We start from the raw sequence: 13,660 nt of genomic DNA on the forward strand, positions 1-13,660 counted from the left end.
TCTTGAACTACAGGTCCCACTATCTTAGCCAGGGGACTTGGGGGAATGCATATATTACTGCGTATTCTCCTTACCAAATGATATTTGTACCATATGAAACCAAACAAAAGTGATCTAATTCACTTGCTGGAAAAGAAATAAATTGACAGATCTATTTCATGACAATACTGGCATGTAATAATTTTGACCTTTAGAGATGCCACAGGTTGAAATGGATCTGTGCAACTCTAGAGCATGTGCTAATCTGTTTATGCTACAGTAAATGTGTTTAGACTGGGGTTGACGGATGCACTGTCCATACAGTTTCTGTATAACTGTAAATCACACATGCACCAGGTGTCAGAATAACATTAATAAGGGACATAATGCTGCAGCTTTCACAGCTATGGTTAATATTTACAATACTTTGACACATGTTTATTGAATGTGCTGTTTCAGCAGACTTTTTCTTGCTTACTTCTGGCTCAAAGAAATCTAATATCCATTTCTAACAACCATCAAGAAGGGGGAAATAAGTTTGATGCGATCTGGGGAACTTGGGTATTAGCCCAGGCATAAAAGTGTGATGTAATTGTAATTGTATGGAATGATCTACTCTGTAACAATGTTCACTCTCAGCGACCCCTGAGACTCCTCTTCTTTCTTTCTCTTCTCTTTCTCTCCTTTTTTTTTCTTGTTAAAATTACAAATAAATAAAATCTTTAAAAAAAAAAAGAAGGGGGAAATAAAGAAAAAAAAATCCTGACTTGCTTCTTTTATTACTAATACTAATATTCAGTATAACTACAATGTACATTTTCAGAAATATTGGGTTGAACTACAATGTACATGATTAGTGATATTCAATTGAGCTACAGTGTGTATTATTGCTAATAACAACAATGTACATTATCACTAATATTTATTTTACCTATAATGAAAATTATTTCAGTTTAACTACCATGTACATAATCAGTAATATTCAGTTTAATTACCATGCTGATAATCAGTAATATTCAGTTCATCTTCAATTTACATAATCAGTAATATTCAGTTTATCTACAATTTTTATTATCAGTAATATTCAGTTTAATTTATTACCAAGTACATAATCAGTAATATTCAGTTTATCTACAATTTACATTATCAGTAATATTTAGTTTAACTACACTGTACATAGTCAGTAATAGTTTAGCTACAATGAACATTATGAGTAGTATTCAGTTTAACTACAGTGTACATTATTTTTCATGTTCAGTTTAACTGCAACATACATTATCAGTTTTATTTCTGCTACAATGTGCAGTATCACTGATTTTCAGTTTAACTACAATGAACATTATGAGTAATATTATGCACATCATTGCAGTTATTCCTGATAGCAATTTTAACTGTGTGTATGTGTATTATCGCTTTTTGTGATTCTGAAACAACTGTGTTTACTTTCGTTATATACTTCAACCGACTTGCTGTGATGTCATGAAAGGGGGGCGGGGCCTGCACATGTATATAAATGGAGGCACGCTAGGGTTGCCACCTGGCCAGTATTTTGCCTGACCGGTAAAAATGATGCTTGACCCCAATGTTATTAATAGGGAAAAAATCTAAATATATAGCCAGTATTTTTTTCCAAAAAAGGCGGCAACTCTAAGGCACCCAGAGGCGGAAGTGGGGCTGAAGACGGCTGTGGGCAGGGAGAACAGAGGCTAAAGTTCAGCCTGAATCCACCAGCAAAGACTTGTGGAAGCCTGCCCGAAGCCCACGGGACCCGCACATCACTAGCAGACTAGCTTATCTAATACAAAACTTGTTCTTAACCCAAATTCATATTACTATTACGATGACATACAAAGAAGCCCTAATACAGGTAAGGAGCTACATAAATCCTCTGCAACTCTTCTGCAGACCACTAGTAGTAAATCCCTTGATTATAATAAGCTGTACTGAGTTGTCTATTTAAAAGCAAAATAAATGAATAATAAACAAGGTGCAGTTTCCCATTGATCCACACTTGCCAAGACAATACTCATAATTTGTTTTTTCTGCCCTTTATGCGTTACGTGGCATCTACAAGCTGATGACGGCCACACACAAGTGTGTTATTATGGGACATTCCTCATCTCTTAGTGTGTTTTGCCCTGACGGAGTAGGCCATTCCGTGAGATACAGTCATGGTGAATGATGTCATGAAAGTGGGCGGGGCTGTTTCTATGAACACATTGACAGACTCTTCCTATGCTGGAAAAACACTCTTACAATTAATAAACCTTTACTTCCTGACAGTTTTGCAAACACTGCTCACATGAGACAAATGCACCCGGTTAACCCGTTTTAACAGAAAAAAGGTCACAATATGTGCTAAAGTATAAGGGGCAAATTCATCAAGGGTCAAATATCGAGGGTTAATTAACCCTCGATATTCGACTGGGAATGAAAATCCTTCAACTTCGAATATCGAAGTCGAAGGATTTTGCGCAAATACTGCGATCAAACAATCAAAGGAATAATCCTTCGAATCGAACGATTCGAAGGATTTTAATCCAACAATCGAAGGATTATCCTTCGACCAAAAAAACTTAGCCAAGCCTATGGGGACCTTCCCCATAGGCTAACATTGGGTTCGGTAGCTTTTAGGTGGCGAAATAGGGGGTCGAAGTTTTTTCTTAAAGAGACAGTACTTCGACTATCGAATGGTCGATCATTCGATTCGAAGTCGTAGTCGACGGTCGAAGTAGCCCATTCGATGGTCGAAGTAGCCAAAAAAACACTTCGAAATTCGAATTTTTTTTACCTCGAATCCTTCACTCGAAGTTAATGAATTGGCCCCTAAGTGTAGCTCTGCCTGTATGTTGCTTATTTTAACGGTTCCACTGAGCTACAGAGGTGCTGATGGGATGGATATTGCCAGTTGGTAGCTGCTTCTCTATCATTGGAATAGACATGCCCGTAGTGTCAGACAGAGATCATGCAATTGTGCCCAAGCCCTATTCCCAGGTGACTGCCACTTGATATCACTGACTGTCATAGTCAATGTTTTTCCCTTGGAAAAGATTGTGCAGTGACCAGACAAGAGCCTTTTGATCCCCACACAGTTCTGCCAGAGTGGACCAGTCTGATCACATCACTCTGTATGTAATGAGCTATATTAGACACCAATATGTTGACGTTACCTTTTTCTCATTGCCAATAAAACCTCTATCAAATGTATGGATCTGACTCTCATTCTCAACCAGGTAGAACATCTACTGACAATTTGTTGGACTTGATCGATATACTGTAGAATTAAAATACTAAACATCAGGGCAGGAGTGAAAAGCAGCTCAGGCAAAATAATCAAAGCAGCCAACATATATAATAAACATGCAACATTGGTTTTCAGCCCCCCTCCATGTTAAAAAAACATTGGTGTTTAGGGCCTCCCATACAAGTAAAAATACATTGGTGATCAGGGGCCCCCATAAAAGTAAAAAAAAAAACATTGGTGGCCAGCCCCCCTCCCCAGTTAAAAGAAATACTGGTGGCCAGGGTCCCACCAGTAAAGCAAAATAAAATGAAAGTAAAAAAAATGTGGTGGCCATTGTTGTTCAACTTAGATCTAAAACTTGGCAGGCGGTCTTCTTCTTCCTCCTTGGCGACAGCAGTTTCTTCGTTCTCCTCCGTGGCTCGGGCTCCCTGCAGAGGCTTCAGCTAATTTGCCTCATCTCTGACATCACTAGAGGGGCAATGGCAGCTGGGTAGAAGAAGATTAGTGGGCATATTTATTAACATTGGAGACAAACATCACCAGTGAAGTTGTCCTTAGCAACCAATCAGATATTTTCATTTGTTCTCTAAAGGTGGCCATACACTGTAAGATCTGCTTGTTTGGCGAGGTCACCAAATGAGAGGATGTCGCACATCTAGACACCAGCCAGTCCAATGTGTCATTCCAAGGATAGGGGTACTCTTCTTTAGAAAAAATCCCTCAAGTTAGATGGTCAGACATTCAGCCACAAGAGTATTAGGGGCAAATGTACTAACCTCCGGAAATTCACCAGTAACGGCTTCGCTTACATCGACACACTTCTCCGGGTGAAAATTCGCTCATACACTTAAATGCAAAGTTGCGTCCAGGGCGCTAAGCGATGGCGAAATTTCACTAGGGCCAATTCGGCAAGTGAAGTTCCACTAGTGTTGGCTAATTTGCATACGCCGGGAAGTTAAAGTTGAATGGACGTATATGTTGCAGCAAATACATTACACTACACAAGCCCAGGGAACCTTAATAAAAGAAAATAGATTTGTTATATTGGCCTACACATGAGCCCAATGTATAGTTTATGTTCCATATGTTAGGAAATGTAGGGGGGAAGCCTGGTACCCTAAAAAAAATAACGATCTTTTGCAGCCTATCACCCTGAAAAACGGAAAAGTCGCCTGCGTGTTTTGGGACTTAGAAAAATGTTAAAATAATTTTTTGAGGAAGACCTTCGCCTGGTCTGAGGTGACAAAGACAAGTCTGGCGCAAGAGGTAACGTTCATTAAAATCCGCATCATAGTGAATTTGCGTAGTTACGTCCATTCGCCAGAGCGAAAATTCGCCTGGCGTTAGAGTGCGAAGTTTCGTTACAGTCTATCTCCTTTGCTAGCGAATTTACGCCAGCGGCCGTAAGTAAATCGGCGAAGTTCCGAAATTACATCACACTGGCAAATTCTCGCCATTTGCCCCTTAGTAAGGTGGGGCGCGCTGATGTTGAGGATCAAGGCCTGGCTCAGAGTTGGGGTTCCAATCCATCCCCTGTGTGTTCAGTTGAATTAATCAGGGCTCTGTGCAGGCCAATCAGGTTCTTCCACTCCCATCTCATCAACATGATTCTGTACAGACCTCACTTTGTGCATGGGGGAATTACCATGGTGAAACAGGAAAGAGCCTACTTTGCCTACAAATAGGAACAATGGGATTGCTGTCTTTGAAAAAAAGAACGTTCATTGAATTTCTTCCACTTTGATTTTGTACCCTATATCCTTCACTACTTAAGCTGGTTGTATGGCATTCTTTCCCCCATAATGTTTTTATTTAAACTTAAATAATAGAAAAAATATCGAACAATTCATTATTAGGGGTTTAATAAGAAAATATTTTAATATCCCCATTTTAAATTAAGGCTGGCACATTAACAGAAGGCAGGAGCTTGATGTCAAAAGCCAAATTAGACTTAATGAGCACCATTATTTAAAATCACAAAGCCCAATTAGACGGTTTAGAACAGGAAATGAATAATGTACAATAAAAGCAGGAGCCTCTTAATGAAGCCAGAGGCATTTATTATCTTATTATATACAGTATTAATTCACAACACAAGGTATTAAATAATTGGGAGCAGGAAAATAGAAAGCGGGGGGAAAAGAAAGTTATTAAAGATAAATATGCAACTATAAACAGAAAAATGTAATTAAGGCTTGCATTATCCCTAGGCAAGATGATATCAGTGAGGACAGTAGACTTTACAGACCGTACAGAAATGTGCACCCACTGCAAGTCCCATCCCTAGCAGAGTTAGAGGAGGCATGAGAGCTATGTGCCAGGGTCTCAGCGCCCCCAAAACCATTGCACCCTAAGCGCATGCCTCTTTTGCCTACCCCTCGTTTTGGCCCTGCTGATAGAGACGTGATATAGGAATACAGAGAACTAGAGACACAAGAAGGGTCTTGTACAAATGGCCAGTAGACATGGCCCTTAGTGATTATTCACTCAGTGTTTGCATCCAGGGCATGGTGCCCCTAATGAATACAGTGCTGCCAAACAAAGTGGGCTGACACTTTATTGGTTGGGAAAGTCCAGGTCCTTGCTTTCCAGAATAGAAACTTTTAGCGCACTTCTACCTAGAGTCTTCATAAATAGAACCTATAATTTGTTGTGCACTGTTTGAAAAAATTAGTTTTTGTTCAGGTGATCTGGCCACTTAAGGATTTCTGAAAGGACTAAACTATGCTCCCATAAACAAATTAACTGCAGGTAAATGAACCATGTGTACCATTACCCTTAGCCTGTTTCCCTGTATCAGTTTACACTTCTAATTATAAGCAACTTTTTCGCCAGATATCTATCGGATGGGCCATCGGGGAGGGCCCACACAGGGCAGATAGCCGACAACTTGGTCTCAATCGACCAAAATTAACAACCTAAAAGCTTGCTATACATGCCCAGATTGGTCCGTTTAGACCAGTGATCCCCAACCAGTGGCTCGTGAGCAACATGTTTCTCTCCAACCCCTTGGGTGTTGCTCCTAGTGGCCTCAAAGCAGGTGCTTATTTTTGAATTCCTGGCTTGGAGGCAAGTTTTGGTTTCATTAAAACCAGGTGCACTGCCAAACAGAGTCTCAATGTTGTTTGACAATCCACATAGGGGCTACCAAATGGCCAATCACAGCACTTATTTGGCACCCCAGGAACATTTTTTATACTAGTGTTGCTCCCCAACTCCTTTTACTTCTGAATGTTGCTCAGGGGTTCAAAAGGTTGGGGATCCCTGGTTTAGACTATACATCCAACCCATTGGACAACTCACGGCAACATGGTGGGCAATAATCCTGCAATTCTTATGGATTATCTGATCTGATGGCTCCTCTTCACTACCTAGTGTTCCAATCTCTTGGCTCAATCACATGTATTCTGCTTAGTAGAATCAATACGTGTATATATATAGCAATAGGCAATGTAGCTGTTTTCTTGCTGTGGACTTGTTGTTTGGGCTTATTTGACATGAGCACATATTTCATTATGTCTATGGGGGAAACAGATTTTTGGTGTTTTCTAAAGAATTGCACATCTCATATCATTCTATCTGAAAAATGGAAATTGCACTGATATTACCAAAATATTGTGCCTCCTTGAAGACTGGGACCGGTCTAATTTCAAAGCCTGTGCTGTAACAATCACACCTGCCATTATGTATTTACTGAGACAGCCATAAATTGTTAATTGTGGCTGTTTCCACAAAGAAGAGTCGAGAGCAATATCTTCAGGACTTTGCACTGGAAATTGTATGAAATTATATTTATTAAAGAGGGAAATTGCAAGAAGGAAATACAAGTCACCCTGCTGGGGATCCAAGAACAGGCAGGGAGAGAGGCAGTAGGAAAATTGCTACTTGTGCTAATAGTCCTGGGGCTAATAACAAACTGGTTGATTTTGCAATTTTAAATAGCTGGAACATTAAAGGAGAACTAAACCTTAAAAATTAATATGGTTAAAAATGTCATATTTTATATACAGAACTTATTGCACCAGCCTAAAGTTTCAGCTTGTCAATAGCAGCAATGATCCAGGACTTCAAACTTGTCACAGGGGTCACCATCTTGGAAAGTGTCTGTGACACTCACATGCTCAGTGGGCTCTGAGCAGCTGTTGAGAAGCTAAGCTTAGGGGATGCCATCATTTAAAAAGCAGAAAATGAAGTTGGGCAGTAATATAAGCTGATGCTACAAGGCTGATTATTAAATTCTGATGCTAATTGCACTGGTTTCTGTGCTGCCATGAAGTAATTATCTGTATTAATCACTAATCAGCCTTATATTGTGACATTTCTATTTTATGTGTACTGTATATTGTGAGTGGGTCCCTAAGCTCAGTAAGTGACAACAGCACAGAGCATGTGCAGTGAATCAGCAGAAAAGAAGATGGGGAGCTACTGGGGCATCTTTGGAGGTATTGTCTTTACTGCTATAGGGTTGCAGTTGCCTTGGGCTGGTGGCACTTGAGCAGGAAATTAGTTATAATTTGGGAATGAGAATATAATTTAGTGCTGGAAAAGAGAATAAGCGATAACATATTCAATGAATGTGGTGGCAATGGCAACCCTCTGTATGTGTGATTTTCTTTCCATGAAATCCCTTGCTATGAGCTCCAGGAACACAAGCAGCTCTATAAATTAAAGGCTAAAATAAATATGCCAGCATACCCACATGTGCAATGGCGCTGTGTATATACTTGCCTGGCGCCCTTATTTTCCCTTGGCTGGAAGGTTCCATTGCTCTCTCCACCTTCCGACCCTCCATTCAACTCTGTCACTCCCAGCCCATATAGAGGCAGTTACCGGCTGCAAAATCCTGACCAAATTTGCAGATGACTAGCACAAGAGTCAAAGTGATTGCCTTTCTTAAAGGACAAGGAAAGTTAAACTAAAGAAGTAAGATAGAAATGTTGTACATTATGTTTTGTGCTTCTGTACCAGCCCCCGACAACCAAAGCCCTTTAGCCAGGAAGATCTGTTTCTTCAAAGATGCCCCAGTAGCTCCCCATCTTCTTTTCTGCTGATTCACTGCACATGCTCTGTGCTGATGTCACTTACTGAGCTTAGAGACCCACTCACAATATACAGTACACAGAGAATAGAAATGTCACAATATAATGCTGATTAGTGTATATATATATATATATATATATATATATATATATATATATATATATATATATATATATATATATATATATATATATATATATATATATATATATACACTTCCAAATGAGTATCCGCACTCCAAGGCAAATAACTTCAGCAAAGGGAGGGGGTGCACGGTAATTATGTATACACCAATTATTCTCAGACCAGCACTCCCTGTTATAAAAATCAATATTACTTTATTGTTGCATCGTATCTATGCCCGACGTTTCGGTCCCTGTTGGGACCTTTTTCAAGGATGTATTTATGATGTATTTTTTATTTATAAATTACACTGTTTACACTGCAAATAATTCACTCTACATTATAAAATTTCATTCCTGAACGGCAAGTGTATTTTTTTAAAATTGTAATAATGGTGTGTAAGTGTATCTCAGGTCATTTTGCCTGGTCATGTGCTTTCAGAAAGAGCCAGCACTTTAGGATGGAACTGCTTCCTGGCAGGCTGTTGTTTCTCCAACTCAATGTAACTGAATGTGTCGCAGTGGGACCTGGATTTTACTATTGAGTGCTGTTCTTAGATCTACCAGGCAGCTGTTATCTTGTGTTAGGGAGCTGTTCTCTGGTTACCTTCCCATTGTTCTTTTGTTTGGCTACTGGGGAGAAGGGAGGGAGGTGATATCACTCCAACTTGCAGTACAGCAGTAAAGAGTGATTGAAGTTTATCAGAGCACAAGTCACATGACTTGGGGCAGCTGGGAAATTGACAATATGTCTAGCTCCATGTCAGATTTAAAAATGAAATATAAAAAAATCTTTTGAGAAATGGATTTCAGTGCAGAATTCTACTGGAGCAGCACAATTAATTGATGCATTTTCAAAAAACATTTTTTTCCCCATGACAGTATCCCTTTAAAGGTGAACCACCCATTTAAACAATACAAGAAATGCATGTAATGCTATAGTAACTGCAGGGGAAGCCTGTGCCTTTATAAAGGTGTTAATACTTAACACATCTCTTCATTCCTCTGTCCCCCATATGCAGCGCATTAGCAGGAAGACCCCTCTCCCCCAGTGCCCCCCCCCACTATAAACAATACTCCCAATAACTGAGCAGCTTCAGACCTGACTGCGGGTGCCGTAACGCTTATGGGCTGGTTTGTTGTTGTCAGAGGAGCTTTAGGCTCCTCCCCCGCAGACAGCGGCTCGGCTGGTAAATGGCAGACGCTGTGTCTCCGGCAAGAATTAGGACCCTGCGGCTGTGTGTGCAGCTGCACGAGGTGAGGCCACGCCCCCAAGGCTGCCAATAGCTGCAGAACGTGTGAGGATCCGGACTGTGGCGCTCCAGCAGGGTCTCCGCTCTGCGCAGTGATACGCACTGACAGAGCCGGCAGGGTGGCTCCAGTCTGACTGACGCCTGAGTGTGCCGGTGCGCTGCTGCTCCTCCCCCTTCTACAGCCCAAATCACTCCGCATGCACCGAGGCCGGAGGGACCAGCGCAGGGCAGCGGAGACACAGGTAAGGTCCTCACTCAGTCACTAATAGCGCGGGGAGTGTGTGGCACTGGCAGCTTCTCTCTCATGTCTGCCATTGACTTGCTCCAGTGCTGCCCCTGACATATATCACTTATACTCGCCCGAGCTGCCCATTCCCAGTCATACTCACTCACACGAGGGGCTGCATTATTATTATTATATATAACAGGGCCATTCTATAGGTGACAATCAGACCCCAGGCTGTGCTACTTTGTAGGGATTGTTTTCTGTTTGTTGCTCTGGGGCCCAGTTGTTTACACCATGAGCCCTGTAGCCTGATATGAGATGCAAGTTGTAGTTCATCTATGTGTATTCCCCATGTATATTCCATTTCTGCACTCTGATTACAATCATTATATACCAACTGTATATCATGTGCCTTGTAGAATAATATGGCTGAATCTTTGTCTTGGGGGTTTCTAACCTGCACCCTCTCGCTGTTGTTAACTACAACTCCCAGCATCCCCTTCACACCTGGCACAGATGTCCTATCAGCTGGGAAAGACCAGTGAAGACAGGCAGGACTTACTATAAATGACGGGGGGCTGCATCTGAGTTGACTTGGAGAACATCAAGGGATGCTGGGAGTTGCAGTCTAACAATATCTAGAGATGGGCAGGATGTATTATACATAAAGGTGTGTGCCATGTTTGGGATTTGGCTCAGATTTGGCTCAGAGAAGAGTCCTGCCACTTATACAGGGTTATATATATTTTGGGTCAGGGCACACGCTCAGATTCGGGGAGAAATCTCCTCTTCTTTGGGGCGACTAATATTTGGCACTCGGGGCGCTTCATTTTCTGAAGTTGCCTCACGAGGATTGCTATATAAGAGTAGAGACATATGCTTCAATTTGGGGAGATTAGTTGCCCGGCGACAAATCTCCTCTTCTTCGGGGCAACAAATCTCCCCAAATTGCTTTCCCACCAGCTAGAATGTAAATCGCCGGCGGGATGGCACTCGGAGCGCTTCGATTTCCGAAGTCACCTGAAGTTTCCTCGTGAAGGTCAGGGCACATGCTCAGATTTGGGGAGATTAGTCGCCCGGTGACAATTCTCTCTTTTGGGGCGACTAATCTCCCCAAACTGCCTTTCGCCGGTTAGAATGTAAATCATAGGCGGGATGGCACTCGGAGCGATTCGTTTTCCGAAGTTGCACGAAGTTTCCTCATGAGAGTCAGGGCACACGCTCAGATTTGGGGAGATTAGTCGCCCGGCGAAAAATCTCTTCTTCGGGGCGACTAATCTCCCTGAATTGCCTCCCGCCTGTTAGAATGTAAATCATCGTTGGGATAGTACTCGGAGCGCTTCGTTTTCCGAAGTTGCCTCACGAGGAAACTTTGGACGACTTCGGAAAACGAAGCAATCCGAGTGCCATCCCACCGGCGATTTCCATTCTAGCCGGCAGGGGAGGCAGTTCGAGATTAGTCGCCCCGAAAAAGAGGAGATTTGTCGCCAGGCGACTAATCTCCCTGAATTTCAGTGTGTGTGTCTCTGCTCTTATAGCAATCCTCGTGAGGCAACTTCGGAAAATGAAGCGCTCCGAGTGCCATCCTGCCGGCAATTTACATTCTAGCTGGTGGGAGGCAGTTCGGGGAGATTAGTTGCCCCTAAGAAGAGGAGATTTGTCGCTGGGCAACTAATCTCCCCTGTGCCCTGACCCTAAATATATATAACCATGTATAAGTGGCAGGACTCTTCTCCAGTGTGTGTGTCTCTGCTCTTAAATAGCAATCACCTTTGTGTTTCTTTCTTCTACCTAAAGTCATTCGTGTTAAAGCAGCTCTCACTCAATGATGTGATCAGCTCTGCTGCAATAACTTCACATATGCAATATATAGGTATACATATATATTTATTTATATTTTTTGGAGAAGAGTTTTGGCTCTTTTGATAATGAGGAGACTGGCATGGAAGATTAGGTAAGGAGGGCATTGCCTGGGTCCCAGTGTGCTAGATATTTGCAGTAGGAGAGGAGGGAGGGACGGGGGAGAGGAGACAAACTGACGCCAGTATTGTGATCAGGAGAGAGAGGGGAAGGAGGAGCTGGCCAGGAGCATTTCTCTGGCTAATCTGTGAGCCAACATCCCTCTGTACTTCTATAACAAACAGCAGCACCGTGACGCAGGAGCAGCCGACTCTCTCTACTTCCAAACTTCTCGGCTTTCTTTCACTTTCCTGCCTGCCAAGTTTATTGCCCTGCCAGTGTCCAGTGACCAACTGCAATTATCTGCCAATAAAAACTCTCGCTACAGTCACAGGGATGGCAGGAAATTCCACCTACCTATCCTTAAAGGGGAACTATCGCGAAAACTAAAATTTTGCATAAGCTTCATCATACTGAAATAAGAAAGTTTCTAAATATAATCAATTAAATATTCTGTAGTTTCTTAATTTAATTAAGTTCATCTTTAATATCCCTCTCTCAGCATCTGTTTCTCTTCATTCTGTCTTCATGCAGCAGTTGGGTGTCAGATATTCATTGTCGGTTAGATCCAATATATCTTATAGGGGGGCTCCTTTTGCCTAGAAGATGAATTCGAGCTCACTTTATTAAAATCACCTGACATCATGTCTCTCTACATGCAGGATTTGTGCAACAGGCAGTTATTTTGTTAGATTTTGTTTGTACTGGAATCAGTTATTTGAGTGAGCTCTAATACATCTGCTAGGAAAGGGAACCCCCCTATAAGATATATTGGATCATTCCTCTGACACCCAACTACTGCATGAAAAGAGAATGAGGAGAAACAGATGCCGGGAGATTCATTAATAGTGTACAGACAGGGAACACTGAGTCCAATAAAACAAATACAAAGATTGAATCGTAATGATTTGCGGTGTGGGTTGACCCAAAATGCGCAGGTTGGCCACCGGTTTGAATTTGACCAACCATTGCAGCAGGTTAGAGTTGAATTCGGGTAAAGGGGTTGATCACCTTCCAACACTTTTTTCCATTTCAGTTGGTTTGAGACTGTTCACCAGAAACAAAGACTTTCTCCAATTCTAATCATTTCCTATGTGTGATAGTTTTTCTAATATTGAAGTGTAAAATGCACCTTCTAAAGCAGCTCTGGGAGGGGGGGTCACCGACCCTGTAAACTGTTCTAAATTGATACATTTAGCTGATAAATTTCTTATCTTTGTCCCTGCTGAGCAGAATCCCTGAGTTTCATTACAGGCAGCTGTTAGAATTGATACAATAGTTGCTAATACTCCAGAGATGCTGCTGAGAAATGTATCAACTAAATGTAGCAAAATTGTAAGTTTAGCGTCTGCACCTGAATTACTGAGCTGCCAGATTGAAACACCAGAGACACGAACATTAAACTTACATTTTGAAAAAATGGTAGAAAATAAACAATGGAAAGTAATTGCAAAAAAAGTCTTTATTTCTGATGAGCCATCTAAAAACAATTTAACTGGAAAAAAAAGTGTTTGGTGAACAACCCCTTAAGGGTCAGGGCACAGAGGCAGATTCGGGGAGATTAGTCGCCCGGCGACAAGTCTCCTCTTCTTCGGGGTCACAAAATCTCCCCGAACTGCCTTTCCACCAGCTAAAATGTAAATCACCGGCGGGATGGCACTTGGAACGATTCATTTCCGAAGTTGCCTCATGAGGAAACTTTCGGGCGACTTTGGAAAATGAATTGATCTGAGTACCATCCCACCGGTGATATACATTTTAGCCAGCGGGGAGGCAGTTCGGGGAGATTAGTCGCCCACGAAGAAGAGGAGATTTGTCGCTGGGTGACTATCTCCCC

The 13,660-nt window shown here is 41.8% G+C and overlaps 1 protein-coding gene across 1 annotated transcript in view; it reads left to right on the forward strand.

Moving 5' to 3' along the window:
* Nucleotides 1-9,596: 9,596 nt before the first annotated feature.
* The window catches only part of smad9.L (SMAD family member 9 L homeolog), a 31,694-nt gene continuing 27,630 nt past the window's right edge, over nucleotides 9,597-13,660 (forward strand). Inside the window, exon 1 of the mRNA XM_018244720.2 lies at nucleotides 9,597-9,880. The gene's annotated coding sequence lies outside the window, so the exon portion shown is untranslated. The remainder of the gene's footprint in view (nucleotides 9,881-13,660) is intronic.

The sequence above is a fragment of the Xenopus laevis genome, chromosome 2L, assembly GCF_017654675.1.
Source record: "Xenopus laevis strain J_2021 chromosome 2L, Xenopus_laevis_v10.1, whole genome shotgun sequence".
Taxonomy (NCBI): Eukaryota; Metazoa; Chordata; class Amphibia; order Anura; family Pipidae; genus Xenopus; species Xenopus laevis.